The 13,290-nt window shown below is 35.6% G+C and overlaps 1 protein-coding gene across 3 annotated transcripts in view; it reads left to right on the forward strand.

Moving 5' to 3' along the window:
• The window catches only part of DLC1 (DLC1 Rho GTPase activating protein), a 388,497-nt gene that overhangs the window by 197,739 nt on the left and 177,468 nt on the right, over positions 1–13,290 (forward strand). The window lies entirely within an intron of this gene.

A 13,290-nucleotide genomic window follows, 5' to 3' on the forward strand; every position in this document is an offset into this window, starting at 1 on the left:
CACACCTCAGGCTTTTCATTGGAACTAATATAATTTCTTGAACTCAGATGATTAGACATACTTCTCCATATTTCCATTGAATATGCCATTAATGTCAAACATAGTCTATGACTGAATTTTACGTGATGTTTACATCATTCTCTGTTTCTCTTCTGTCCCCCAAAATACGTTATAAGCAGCCGCAATGCAGAACCATGACAAATTTTGGTTTGCTATTTGGTTTGTTCTACTCCCTAAGACCTAGCTAGCAAAAGCTAAGTATATAGTGAATGCTCAATAAAATTATACTTTTTCACAGTTATACTGCCTTTTTAGACAACTTCATAATTACCTGTAGCCCAGAGTACACTGTCCCACCTCTTTCAGATGCACTCGTCCACATCTGTACCATCATCTCTTGTAATTATGAGACTCATGGATTTTCTTTTTCCCTTGACCACATAAATTATCTTTCTAAAATCACTTGACTTCCTCCTGAACATGCCATTCGATTTTCAATTTGCACTGTAATTTGTATAAGTAAAGTGCTACTGCCCTCAACACTGATATTTTCAATAGACTATATTCACATTCCCTCATTCCACTAAATAACAATAGCTAATGATATGAAACCAAAAAGGGGGAGAATATAAACAAATAAGCAGGGGCTGAAACAGTAGATGCATTTTTTAAAAAATAAACTATCTTTAAGAGAAAAGAATATCAGAATTCCACTAGACTTCCTGTATTCTATGATTTAGCAATTTTTAAATTAAAAAAAATCACATGTGTCAGGTGTGTGGGGACATTTTTGTGATCCTTTTTCCCTAAGACTACTAATGGCTGCATTCCATCTTCAATGATGAAAACAGTAGTTTTCATCTATGCAAATCAAAGAGCAGTCAGGTGACCAAAAGGGAACATAGGCTTTTCTTATTTTATGACTAGTATAGTGAGAAGCTGGCTTATTTATTATATCACACGAACTTTCATTGTTTTGTAATATTTCTGAGCACCAAATTTGGGGGGCTTTAAAGAAAAGTCATCTAGGTCTAACTCCAACTTGTGATCCTGATTCTGAGATGGCACTCATCATTCGGCAGCTAGTCAGGAGCCATTTCCCAGATGGTCCATGACAGCAGAATATAAACAGAGCAGGGACCTCCTCATCCTCACATGCAGGAAACACTTGGACTTTCTGTGATGTGGACAATACGACTGTGACAAAAAGATGTGAGAAATGTCTTTCCAAATGGAGATATTCCAGCATACATACAAATATCTTCAGGCATTCCAAAAGCACTCCCATCTAGAGTGTAAGCCAGCTTTTAAAAATAACTGCAAATCACAGATATCAGGACATTTTCTTAAAGAAAACAAAGTATAAAATTTCAGGAAAGTAGATTTAGTTAGATTACAGATAGAAAGAAGCCATAGTTGCATTTTATTTTTTCCTGGTAGAACCTAAGGAAGCCAAGCTAACAGCACTGATCCGTAGAAAGAATTCCACATCTGGAAGATCTTTGCTCCATCTGTGGTAGGTTTCCAGCCTCTTGCTCTTTTCCTACCATTTCCCATGACTTCAGTTTACCTCCCTTTTGTTTTCTTTAGTGAAATCATTTAACCCTTAGGGATTTCGGGGTTTTGTTTTGTTTTGTTTTGTGTTTAACAGGAAGGAAAGCAGAGGAATATCTCACAATGTTTTTGAGATTCTCTAGAATTCAGCTTTATTTGTATTTCTGTAAGTGTCTACATAAGTGATATAGATAGCAAAAATATAAATATCTGATCAACTCTATGGATTTATATTTTAGAAATAGCTTAGGTAGACACAATGCTTTGATTTTTATTTTAATGGATTTAACTTTGGCCTTAATCTTCCAATTTGACAGTTTATTTTGTTTTCTCAAATAATAAAAGTTAGTGTCATAGAGCACATAGAAATAGAGCACATAGTTACATATTTGTATCAAAGTACTCACTGATATCAGTTTTAATATAGTTAAGAAATAACATTTACTATTTAATCTTAATATCACTGAATGCCCTCCCAAGATTTAAATAAGTTACATGGCATTGATGTTTGGATTTTTCTTTTTTTGTCTGTCCTTAAATTTTATCTTGGGAATCTCACCTAACTAAAGATATGTCTATACAATCTCCAGCCTCACCCAGTCAGCCAAGCTACTCACCTCATTTCCAGCTGCCCTGAGACTCCTCACGGGAATGCACACACTCACCACATCCTGAACTTTCTACCTAGTGGCTTTGCTACTACTGTTACCTTTTTCTAAAATTTCCTTTCATACTGTCTTCAAATTTCCACATTTACCTCTTCTTTGAAGCCTTCCATGATCTCCACTACTCTGAAATCAGCCCTTTTTCCTGGAACTCTCAATACTGTATTTGAAGTTTTCATGAGGTTTTTATCCCTGCATGTCATTGATTATCATCTTTGAGGCTTATTTCCCCTATTATATAATAAAATACATGTCTGGTTTACCTTTCAATGCCTTGCACATAAAGGACACCCAATAATTTTTTTGATTGAAAGAGAAATGGCCTTTTTAATTAAAAATAAAGTCACACCCTTTTAATGCAATGTTTAAAAATATGCCTCATAATTTTCTAGAATATTTGTTTAACAAATCAGATTCCTGGATGCCTCCAGTCCTCCTCAACTGGAATCTTTAGGCCCAAGAATCTTAAATATAATATATTCTTTAGGGCGTTCTTGTCCACACTGAAGTTTGAGGATGACTGGTTAATGTCACAAAATTTCCCATTTATGCATTTCCTCCCCATGCATATAATTTCAACCTGTACTTCCAAGTTTGTACTGCATAACAAATTCCTAAGGCTTCAGAAAAATTATCATGACATTGAATGGCTAGCAAAAGTTCATATTTTATTAAAAACGTAACGAGAAATATTTCTGAATATCTATTTTTATCAAATAGTGTGCTAGGCTTATAAAACTGTTCAAGACACTACGCTCAGAGAGCTTATAACCAAGAGAGAAACGATATGCATATGAAAAGTTTATTGAGCAAGCATTCAAAGATGCCCTGTTGTATAGTATAGTTTGCTATATTTGCCATTAGTCAACCCACTCATTATCTAATCAACTGTAGACAAGAGCATTTTAAAGAAGTGAAAATAATTACATATGCATAAAGGATAGAAAGAGAAAAAGAAATAGAGACTAGGCAAGGGGAAGATGAATGTTCTACAACTTATATTCAATAAGTAGATATTTATTTGGATGAGGTTCTTGTTTTATATATAAATTTCTCTATAGCTCTACATCTCTCTCTTCATCTCCCAAGGCTAACCTTAATCTTGGAATAGTCCAGCAAGTATTTTCAAGCACCCTTGTACCAGGAATCCTAATCTTTGTGACATGGGGGATATTTGGTGGTACAGGGGTAAAACACCTTCTAGTAGTGACTCTAGACAGTCAGGTGACAGAGGATGGAATGCCTTAGAGAAACGAAAGAGATCTCAGGTGTGATGTGCAGAGAGGGACATGGGAGAATGACACGAACAAACATTACCTAATTTGCAATTTTGTCATCCTAGAAACAGCCCAAGTGACAGTGAAAAATCACTATCATATATTGCTGAAGATAGACATAAATGTTTAGTAAGGATACAATCTTTATCTCTCCCTCAGTGGAATGTATCATCCCTACTCCAGGTTAATCCAAGTCTTGCCAAATGCCAGCCCACCCAATTCCTCCTCTACCCTCTCTCTTTCCCACTTCCTTTTCCCTCCACTAAAAAGTTAAGGGCCAAAGATAAAGGGCAAAAGGCTTGGGAACAAGTAATGTTGATATGTGCTACTTTTTCTGCCTCTCCGGTTTAGTTGTCTCAGGATTTTCTTGTTCTAGACCTTGAGAACACATCTCCTAAGAATGCTTCCAGCCTGCTGAGCAAGATAAGTATAATAGCTAAGTGATAAGATACAGAAGATGCGAGACATTTAGCTGAGAGAGGTCACCTGAGCTGAGTGGTCCAGAGAGGATCCAGGGGAAAAGAAAGCCTTAAAAAACTGGGAAGGAAGATCTGAGACATTTTTAGGCCAGAAAAATGATGTTGGCAAAGTTAGGATAGTGGGGATGCAGAAGGCACGGGGATGCAGAAGGCACGGTGATGCAATTGTGAGGCCAGCCCCGCCAGCTGGAGTACGGAGTTTGTGTTTGGAAGGAGAGGAGACAGGAAAAGTGGGATGAGTCCAGACTCCAACAGGCCTTGAAGAGTGATTATAATTTTTACTAAGAATAGTAAATCTTATTAAATTATTCAGTGATATTATCCCAGCTGCAAAGATCTTGACATCTTATTTTTAACATTTTATTCAGTAGAGTAGTAAGGGAAAAAGAGGCAGAAACAGGTTTTGTTTTTTTTAATTGAAATATGCACTACAATACCAGAAACCTGTTAGATAACTATAATCACTATTGATAAAGGACTTTTAATATATATACATGATAGGGGATTTAGTGACAAGATTAGAAAAAAATCAAAAGATTTTGAGTTATGTTTTTGCATTTGGTGAGACACTTTTAAAAACTGAGATCTGCTTTATGATAATTCGATCATTGGTCGTGATAATAAATAACAAGTGACACTATTAAAATAGAGAAAAGATAACATGAATTTAGAGAACTAAAGAAAATAGATGCTTCTAAAGATCTCCAATTTTCTGATTTTAGAGCATATCATCCTCCTAAGAAATGCTAACCATCTCCCAAAACCTCGCTAAATAAAAAGATTTACTTTATAAAAATAATATTTTACACTTAAATAACAAAATTGACTGTTCTATTTCCTGCCACCATCTATCCTTTGTGTTTTTTGTTCTTTTGGGGTTTTTTTCAATATTTCAGTTTTCAATGTTCTTGCGTCATTGATGGTCTACAGTCTTGGGGCCAGATGTCAACTACTCATTTTGCATGAAATTCCAAAAGCAAAAATATTCCCATTTTGTTTAAAGGTTGTTGTTTTTCCAGTTTCCAACTTGAGACAGTAATAATACTTTCTATGTTGATCATCCATATCAATAATAAATATCAAGAAATGTGCAAATGTCACCAGTCGTTTAATTCAGAGGCTGATTAAAAACTTCACAAGTGTTTTACCTTTCTCTCCAATTAAACACAGAGGAACTAACGTATCACTTGTTGAAATACTGAAACAATCATTGTCTCTAGATATTTTATACATCTGTTTAGTGTAGGGTTTCCTAAACTGTTTATGTTGACCAGCTTATTTTCAATCTCATCTGGACAGATAACTTTTTAAAATAGAATGAAAACAGGTTACTAGAAAAATGAAATTGGAAAAAAAAAAACCCACAAGACATAAAGAATAGAAACCAAAGTGTTTTATCATTAGATTCAACAGACATAAAATTACCCCATCAAACTATGTACTGTAAGAATTTTCTAAATGCTTCCTCTTTATTTCTATACTCATCTCTAACCATCTATCTGTCCAGACCCTGGCCAGCCATTGGCCAAGTATTGAATAGTCTCGGAGACCAAGAAGCCCAAGCCAATAATGAACGTGAGGGGAAAACTAGGGTAGAACCCCCCCCAAGTCTCCCATTCAAGATTAGGGAAGCAGTGCAGGCACCAGCTTTCTTTAATCACCACCAAGTTTCTTACTTTTAGTAATGAGGGGAAGGTCCCACAAAAAAAAAATGGAATTCATCCAAATGAAGCTCTTGCTAAAAATCTCCACTGCCCTTCACCATCTGCTTTGTTTCCTCCGCCAGCAGTATGCTCGACCTTCACTTTCAGGTGAAGTTTGCAGACTGTCACTTCCTGTACAGCTTAATGTCTGCAAACAAATTGTGATGTTCCATATCCTACAATTTAGTTTTCCTTTTCTTAAGGCCTGTATTTTTTACTTTCTTCTTCTGACTTGTCTTTCTTTAGCTTTTTATGTTTCAGTCAGAAAAGTAAGTGTTTCACTTTTTCCTATTGTTTTTCTTGTTTGAAATATTTGCAAAGAGATTTTTGGCTTATTTTTTACCAGAAAGAGACTATGAAAACCGTGTTTCCCTGAAAATAAGACCTAGCCGGACAATCAGCTCTAATGCATCTTTTGGAGCAAAAATTAATATAAGACCCGGTTTTATATCATATTATGTTAGATAAGACCCATCTTATAGTAAAATAAGACCGGGTCTTATATTAAGTTTTGCTCCAAAAGATGCATTAGAGCTGATTGTCCGGCTAGGTCTTATTTTCGGGGAAACACGGAATTATATGTTCTTTTGCTACTAAAGTTAACAAAATGCCTGTTCACATAAATAAGCATTTTTTTAAGGTTCCATTAGGTGCCCTGAAAAATGAATATATATCCTCACAAATAACCCAATATAACAAAACAATCCAATAATAACTATCATTATTGAGTTAAATATTTTTATTGTTTTGATTAATAACATGTCAATACTAATAACATTGTATGAAACGACACTAATAATTATTCTATATAAATTAGTTTTTCATGATACCATTCAAATAAATGTCATTATTAATAATATCTGAAGTGCCTTCTTATAAAATTCTCTCATATAATTCGATCCAATAAACCAGCACCGGGTACATCATTACACTATGTACATATTCTAAACCAAGGATCATTCTCTAAGCAGCAATTTCCTCCCCACCTCTTTGTAAAGATGTACATCTGATTTTCAGAGATTCAGAGTTCTGATGATTTGATTTGCTTTGGTCAGAGAATTTTCAGTAATATCAAAATTTGAACACTGAGCCTCTGTTTCCCAATTTTATTACTTCCATATATTTTGTAAAATGTTTATTCATAAAATCCATTGTGTGTTTTCTTCAATTGTGTTGTTAATGTATGTAAGGTGTAAGGTATAAGGTAAGGATTGAGGATAATATTTTTTCATATGATTATCCAGCACCATTGATTGAAAAAGATCATCCTACCCATTGACTTACATTGGAATCTTTATCAAAAATCAACTGAGTAGGTAGTATGGACCTATTTCTGGAACCTGTATTGTGTTCCATTTGTTTGTATGTCTATCCTTAAATCAGTATCACCCTGTATTTGTTACTGTATATTTATAGTTAAGTCTTAAAATCAGGTAGTGCAAATCCTCTAACATTGCCTTTTTTTTCTCTTTTCAAAATATTCTTGGTAACTTTAGGTTTTTTGTGTTTCACATAAATTTTAAAATCAACTTATCAGTTTTCAAAAAATTCTGCTAGTCGTTCAATTGGTTTTGTGTTGAATTTATAGATTAGTATGGAAAGAACTGACAGTCTGACAATATTAAATCTTCAGCTCCATAAGCAGGGTTTATCTATTTATTTAGGTTTTTAATTTCTCTTGGCAATGTTTTATTGCATTCATTGTATAAGTTTTATACACATATTGTTAAGTCTATCTCTAAGTACTTCATATTTTCTGATCATGTTGCAAATGGTACTTTCTTATTTTAATTACTAATTGTTCATTGCAGTATATAGAAATACAATTAATTTTTGTATATTGACCTTGAAACCTGTGACCTTTTTAAGCTCACTTTATTTTTTTTATAAATTTTATTGGGGAATATTGGGGGACAGTGTGTTTCTCCAGGGCCCATCAGCTCCAAGTCATTGTCCTTCAATCTAGTTGTGTGTGTGTGTATGTATGTGTGTGTGTGTGTGTGTGTGTGTGTGCAAGATACCTTTAAAAACAAAATCTAAGTCAATCTGAAAAATAGCTTTTTACAAAAACATTCAAGCCTGTTGATACTCGTAATCTTTTGGGTCTTGTCACAATATATGATGTTTGTTAATAATACGGTTGAAAGGGTGTAGTCAATAGTTTATATTAACATAGAAAATAGTTGTGTTCCTGTTTGGTCTGACTTTTAAATCATCTCCGTGTATATGTGCTTCAGTATACAATTCAGCCACTTTCCAAAATTGCTTTTGATTTTATTACCATAGCATATTATTTTATGTTATTAATAATTATTATAAACTATAGGATAATCACTTCTGGCATTCTTTATGAAGATTGTGGCAGTGACTTTACATGAAGGTAAAATCAAATATTTGAATTTTTTGTTTTTTTTCTCAGAAGGAAGTCTTATAATTCAGAATTAGCGAAAGGTTGATTTTTGGGGGTCCTAATCTCAATATAAAGACATATAAAATAGCTAGTATGGATTGAAATAAACACAATTTACAAGGAATTCAAATAGTCATAATATACTCTAAATCTGGGCAGAGAAATTACATTACTGTAATTCCATGTCATAATGGTGGACTCCTTTAATTAATAATATACTGGATTTTACACTGTACAGAATAAATGATAGGAGAATAAAAGGATAAAGGGAAAACTGAAAGAATAAAAGGAAATAAAGAATAAGAGAAAGAAAATTATTTCCTCCTAAAGTTTTAACTATGAGTATATCTAAAATTTATTTTACCCTTAGAGGTTCTATTCTTTCTATTCTAAGGCAATATAAACTGTAAATGTAATTATTTTTATCATTTTTATTGGTGAGGTATCCTTGTTGTTTTTTTTAATAGAAATAAAAAATATTTTAACCCTCTAAAATTGTGACAAAAGAAAACCTGAATCCATTACGTAGAAAAAAATTTCTGGAGGCAACACTATTTCCTCTTTCCATTCTCCTAGTATCTTTTATTTCCTGTCTCTCTGCCAAAAATTCCAGTATAGAAAACTAGAGTCAACTACAAAAAATGGAAAAGAAATAATTGAGAGAGGAGTAAACCAAAACAAAGAAATGAACAATTCTTAAAAAAAAAAAAAAAAAAAAAAGCTCAAAGCAATTTGAAAATAGCTTGAGGAAAGCATAAAATGGTCAATTATATTTACTAATAGTTAAGATTCTGTTGAGGTATTTTTTAGAAGCAGAATGAAACCATGTACCCAGTAGAGTTGTTTACCCTTTTGGTTTCTCTCCAAGAAGAGAGGTGAGGCCCCAGTCTGGTAATTCTGACACCCATCTGCCATTCTGGAACAGAATCAGTAATCTAGTCAGCCCCTTTTTAGCAATTGTGAAAATGCTGTCCCAAGATCACAACGCAATCAAGAGGCAGGTTTGAAATCAAGTCTCTGTTTGAGCTGCTGTAACAGAATGCCATAGACTTGATGACTTATAAACAACAGAAATGCATGCATATTTCTCACATTATGGAGACTGGGAAATCCAACATCAAGGCACTGGCAGCAGATTCAGTGTCTGGTGAGGTCCTGCTTCCTGGCACATAGATGGCCATCTTCTTCTTGTGCCCTCACCTGGCAGAAAGGGCAAAGGAATTTTTCAAGGCCTCTTTTATAAGGATATTAATTCCATTCAAAAGACTTCCACCCTCATGACCTAACCACCTCCCAAAAGCCCCACCTCCTAATACCGTCACACTGGGGGTTAGTGTTCAACATATGAATTTGGGAGGGGACACATTCAGTCTGTAGCCATTTCCTTTCTCAAAAGTGACTTTTCTCAGCCCAGGTGGAGAACTTTGTTTCCAAAAACATAGATATCAATGAGATTCAGCAGTCAAAAAGGAAGTAAGGTATCATTGCGTTAGTCATGAAGAAAAGGAAGTTCTCTCTCCTAATATTTACTTCTTACTTTATTACAACTTTACTTGTAATGCATTTATTCAACATTATTCTTCCATGTTGATTTTACTCTAAAAGGCAGTGTGATTTTGGTTCATATCAGTAGTTTTAGAGAGTCTCTGAACTTCTTTGATCACTAACTCCTGTCAGTAAAACTTCCTGGGCATAGAACCCCAATATATACATTTATTTATTAATAGCATACCCATAGATTATTGTACTTGGGGGCTTTGTACATCAGACAAAAATATAAATATTTGAAGAACTATATACATAGATTCTAAGTTGTTTTTTCCTGCCTTCTAAAGGGAATTTTTTTCTGCTCCCAGGTCAGAGATCAGAGATTTCAAGAAAATAATTATTGTGGTCTATTGATCTATCAATCGATACCTAACAGATAGTTTAAACAACCTTGACCTAAGCCCTTTGGTTGAGAACATTTACCAGAGTTTATCACAAAGGAGATTCTCAACGAAGTTCATGGTAATCCTTAGAGTTCCAGTGCAGAAGCAGATTAAGAAGTAAAATTGCCACTTGTACCAGAGTAAATGTGCTAAAGATGATCATATTAAATAAACATTTCAAAATGAAAATACTCATCAACAGTATATAACTTATAGGATATGTGTTATTAATTTTAGTAAACAGAAATCTAATGGAATACACATTCCTCCGAGTTACAGAGGCTCCAGACTACGAATTCTCCTTGTCCTAGACTTTTGGATACCTACTGTCAAGCGGGGCACCCTGCTCGCTGCGCCATTTGTCATGCAGGGAGTCACGCGGGGCGACCTGCAGGGTCTCTGCTCCCGCTCCCCACATAAGAACGAAGGACATGGTGAGGCCAAAAAGCAACACCCACGGAGCCAGAGATAGGGGAGTCACACCACTATACTCTCACTGGCAGCTGGGTTGGAGACACAGGAAGCAGGAGCCACACTGTCTGAAACCTGCTGTCCACTTCTCTGCAATCTGCAACCCGCACTGCACCATGCTAACTGCAGTCCGCTCTTGCTAGCTCAGCCTCCATCTTCTTGCTAGCCCCCATTTTCTGCTAGCGTAGGCACGGCAGTTATATTAGTGGCCAATGGCTCACTGGTTACAGTTGACGGCCAACTAGCCACAGCTGATGGCCATCCAATCACAGTTGATGGCCATTTACTACCTGAGCCAGCACCTTTCTGTGTGAGGCCAAGAGCCTGGAAACTGCTTTCTGGGGCTCTGTCCCCACACCTACATAATGGAGAACTCTCTTTTTGTGGACTTGCCACACTAAGGCAGACTTACTATGCAAGGGTAGGCACTATTATTGACGAAGCCTGATGTCCTATTGCAGAAGCTGGATCTCTCAGAGCTTAGCCAAATAGGTTTCAATAATTTCTTCTCCGTGCCAAAGACCCAGATCCAAGCTTGGCATTGACTTAATAAATTTTCCATTTCCCATCATTTTTCACATTATTTTCAAAGAAACTACCAGCACTTTAAGTAGTCCTAAATGTTCTAATTGCTCCAAAGAAAACTTAAATGAGTTGCATCAGCAAATGAAAGTGGCCCTAAGACCAAGTGGATTTATGCTACACAGACTTGGAAAATAAGGTGTCCCTAACATTACGTCAAAGCAAATGGGACCTAGAAACTAAGTGAAAATTTTTGTTTGCAGTAAGAAGACAAAATTTGTAAGTGAGATAAAACTAGATAAAATCTATAATACATTGCCAAATGTTTTTCTTAGATTGAAAACATTAGGGACTTATTTGAGTCAGAATCTCTAGCTTAGTATACAATGAGAATCTCTGCTCTCCTGGGATCTGGAAGAGTTTTCAAAGCTTTCCCAGGTCAGAGTGCAACCCCACCAATGGCTGAAGCTAGCTTTTTATCAAAAAAAAAAAAAAAAAAAAAGTGAAGTGAGAAGCTGTCAAAGCATTATGTCGCTATTCTCATTTGTCTTGTAATTCCCAGTGGGATCTTGAAAAAAAACCAATGGACTTCTCATATTTCTACTTTCCCCATCTGCCACGCTGAGACAACACTAATTATCACATACTGCCCTCACCTTTCACAGTTTGAAAAGACTTGGATTATTTGAAATTTGTGGAAATACAACTTGAAGAATTATTCTATAAACAGTGGATTCTAAAAAGCACTTTTTTTTCTGTGTGGAACATTTCTAACGGCCAATAAACACAGAAAGCAAGCAAAGGAAATGAGAATAATTTAAAATAGGCTATGTAGTAGAATAGTTTTTATACCATCCCCATGAGATGTGGCTGAAATTTATCCATAAGAAATTGAAAAATCCTCACAACAAAAATTGGATTTAATGAATTTTCAGAAATGAGGGGCAAATTTGCCAACCCTACATTGGACTATGGTAAAATCAATAATAGCCCTCGTTGCTCAATAACATTTAGCTGTGCTCCCCTTCTCCAATAGCCTGCCATCACAAGTCACATTTATGTTGGTACATTTTCTTTAAAAAAAAAAAAATGAAACGAAAACATGAAAACCTTTAGATAGGTCAGGTCTGTGTATCATTCTACCAATGGAACCTATTTTAGAATGAGTAGGTTTTTCCAATACCTGCTGATATGAGCTATAAAGAACTAGAAGTATTGTCCTGGAAAGGGAGTATTACAGAGGAGAAAAGGGGTCATTTGGGAACACTGGAGATCAGATCTCGGTGCCCCATTATTATAAAGCATGTGTTGACTAGGCCTTGTTTCTCTTGGCTCATTGCCTTTCAATAACCCAAAACCCATCTGAGACTCGGGCTTCCTCTATATCCTGAGTCCAGCTGGTGATTTTACATGCCTAAAATTAAGGAACTTTGGCGCGTAGCGTAGTATCAATTGAGCCTAGATAATACTAATGGGTCATTGTCATTTACTATCGTTAATTCATGACCAATCAAATTCATTGGGAGGCTTAGTGAGCTTCGGATGAAGATAGCTCCTGGATCTGCTATTTACTATATGATCTTTCTCAAGTCTCATCTCTCTGAGCTTCAGTTTACTAATCTCTAAAGAAGAGATATAACACCTATATTGGTCTATCCATACGCACGGGTCAATGTACAGTATAGTAGAGTTTGTGGAACATCAGAGGTACTCAATAAATGTTGTTTTCCCTTTATTGCTCCCCCCTTCCTTTCTGTATTTAGATATAGAAAAGCTTTGTGCTGTTATAGTCAGTCATTTTTTATGACTCATACAATCAGATGTTGATATCCATGCTAGGAATGATTATATGTTCCTGACATTATCATAGAGATAGACGGGAAATTTAGATGAGGTCCGTAAGTAGGAAGAGTTAGGAACCCAGGCTATGTTTTCCTCCTCTGTGCTCCCATTACCACTTTGTACATGCTTCTATCACGGAACATATCATGCTATTGTGAAATTATTTTCCTCGAAAACAGAGTTGATGTCTTATTCATCTTCAGCTTCCCCAGGCGTAGCACAGTGTGTGGTTCACAACTCATGCTGTTCCTCTGCAAAAGGGGGTCAACATTGACCCGTTCTGTTCCACCTGACCAGGAAATGAGTCAGCTTTCTTCCAGGTGCTCAGATCTCTTTAAAGGAGAAACATACACACACACACACACACACACACACACACACACACACACACACCATAGAGAAAGAGAGGCAAAGCGAGAGAGAAAACTTTGTTTTA

The sequence above is a fragment of the Rhinolophus hipposideros genome (assembly GCF_964194185.1).
Source record: "Rhinolophus hipposideros genome assembly, chromosome: 4".
NCBI lineage: Eukaryota > Metazoa > Chordata > Mammalia > Chiroptera > Rhinolophidae > Rhinolophus > Rhinolophus hipposideros.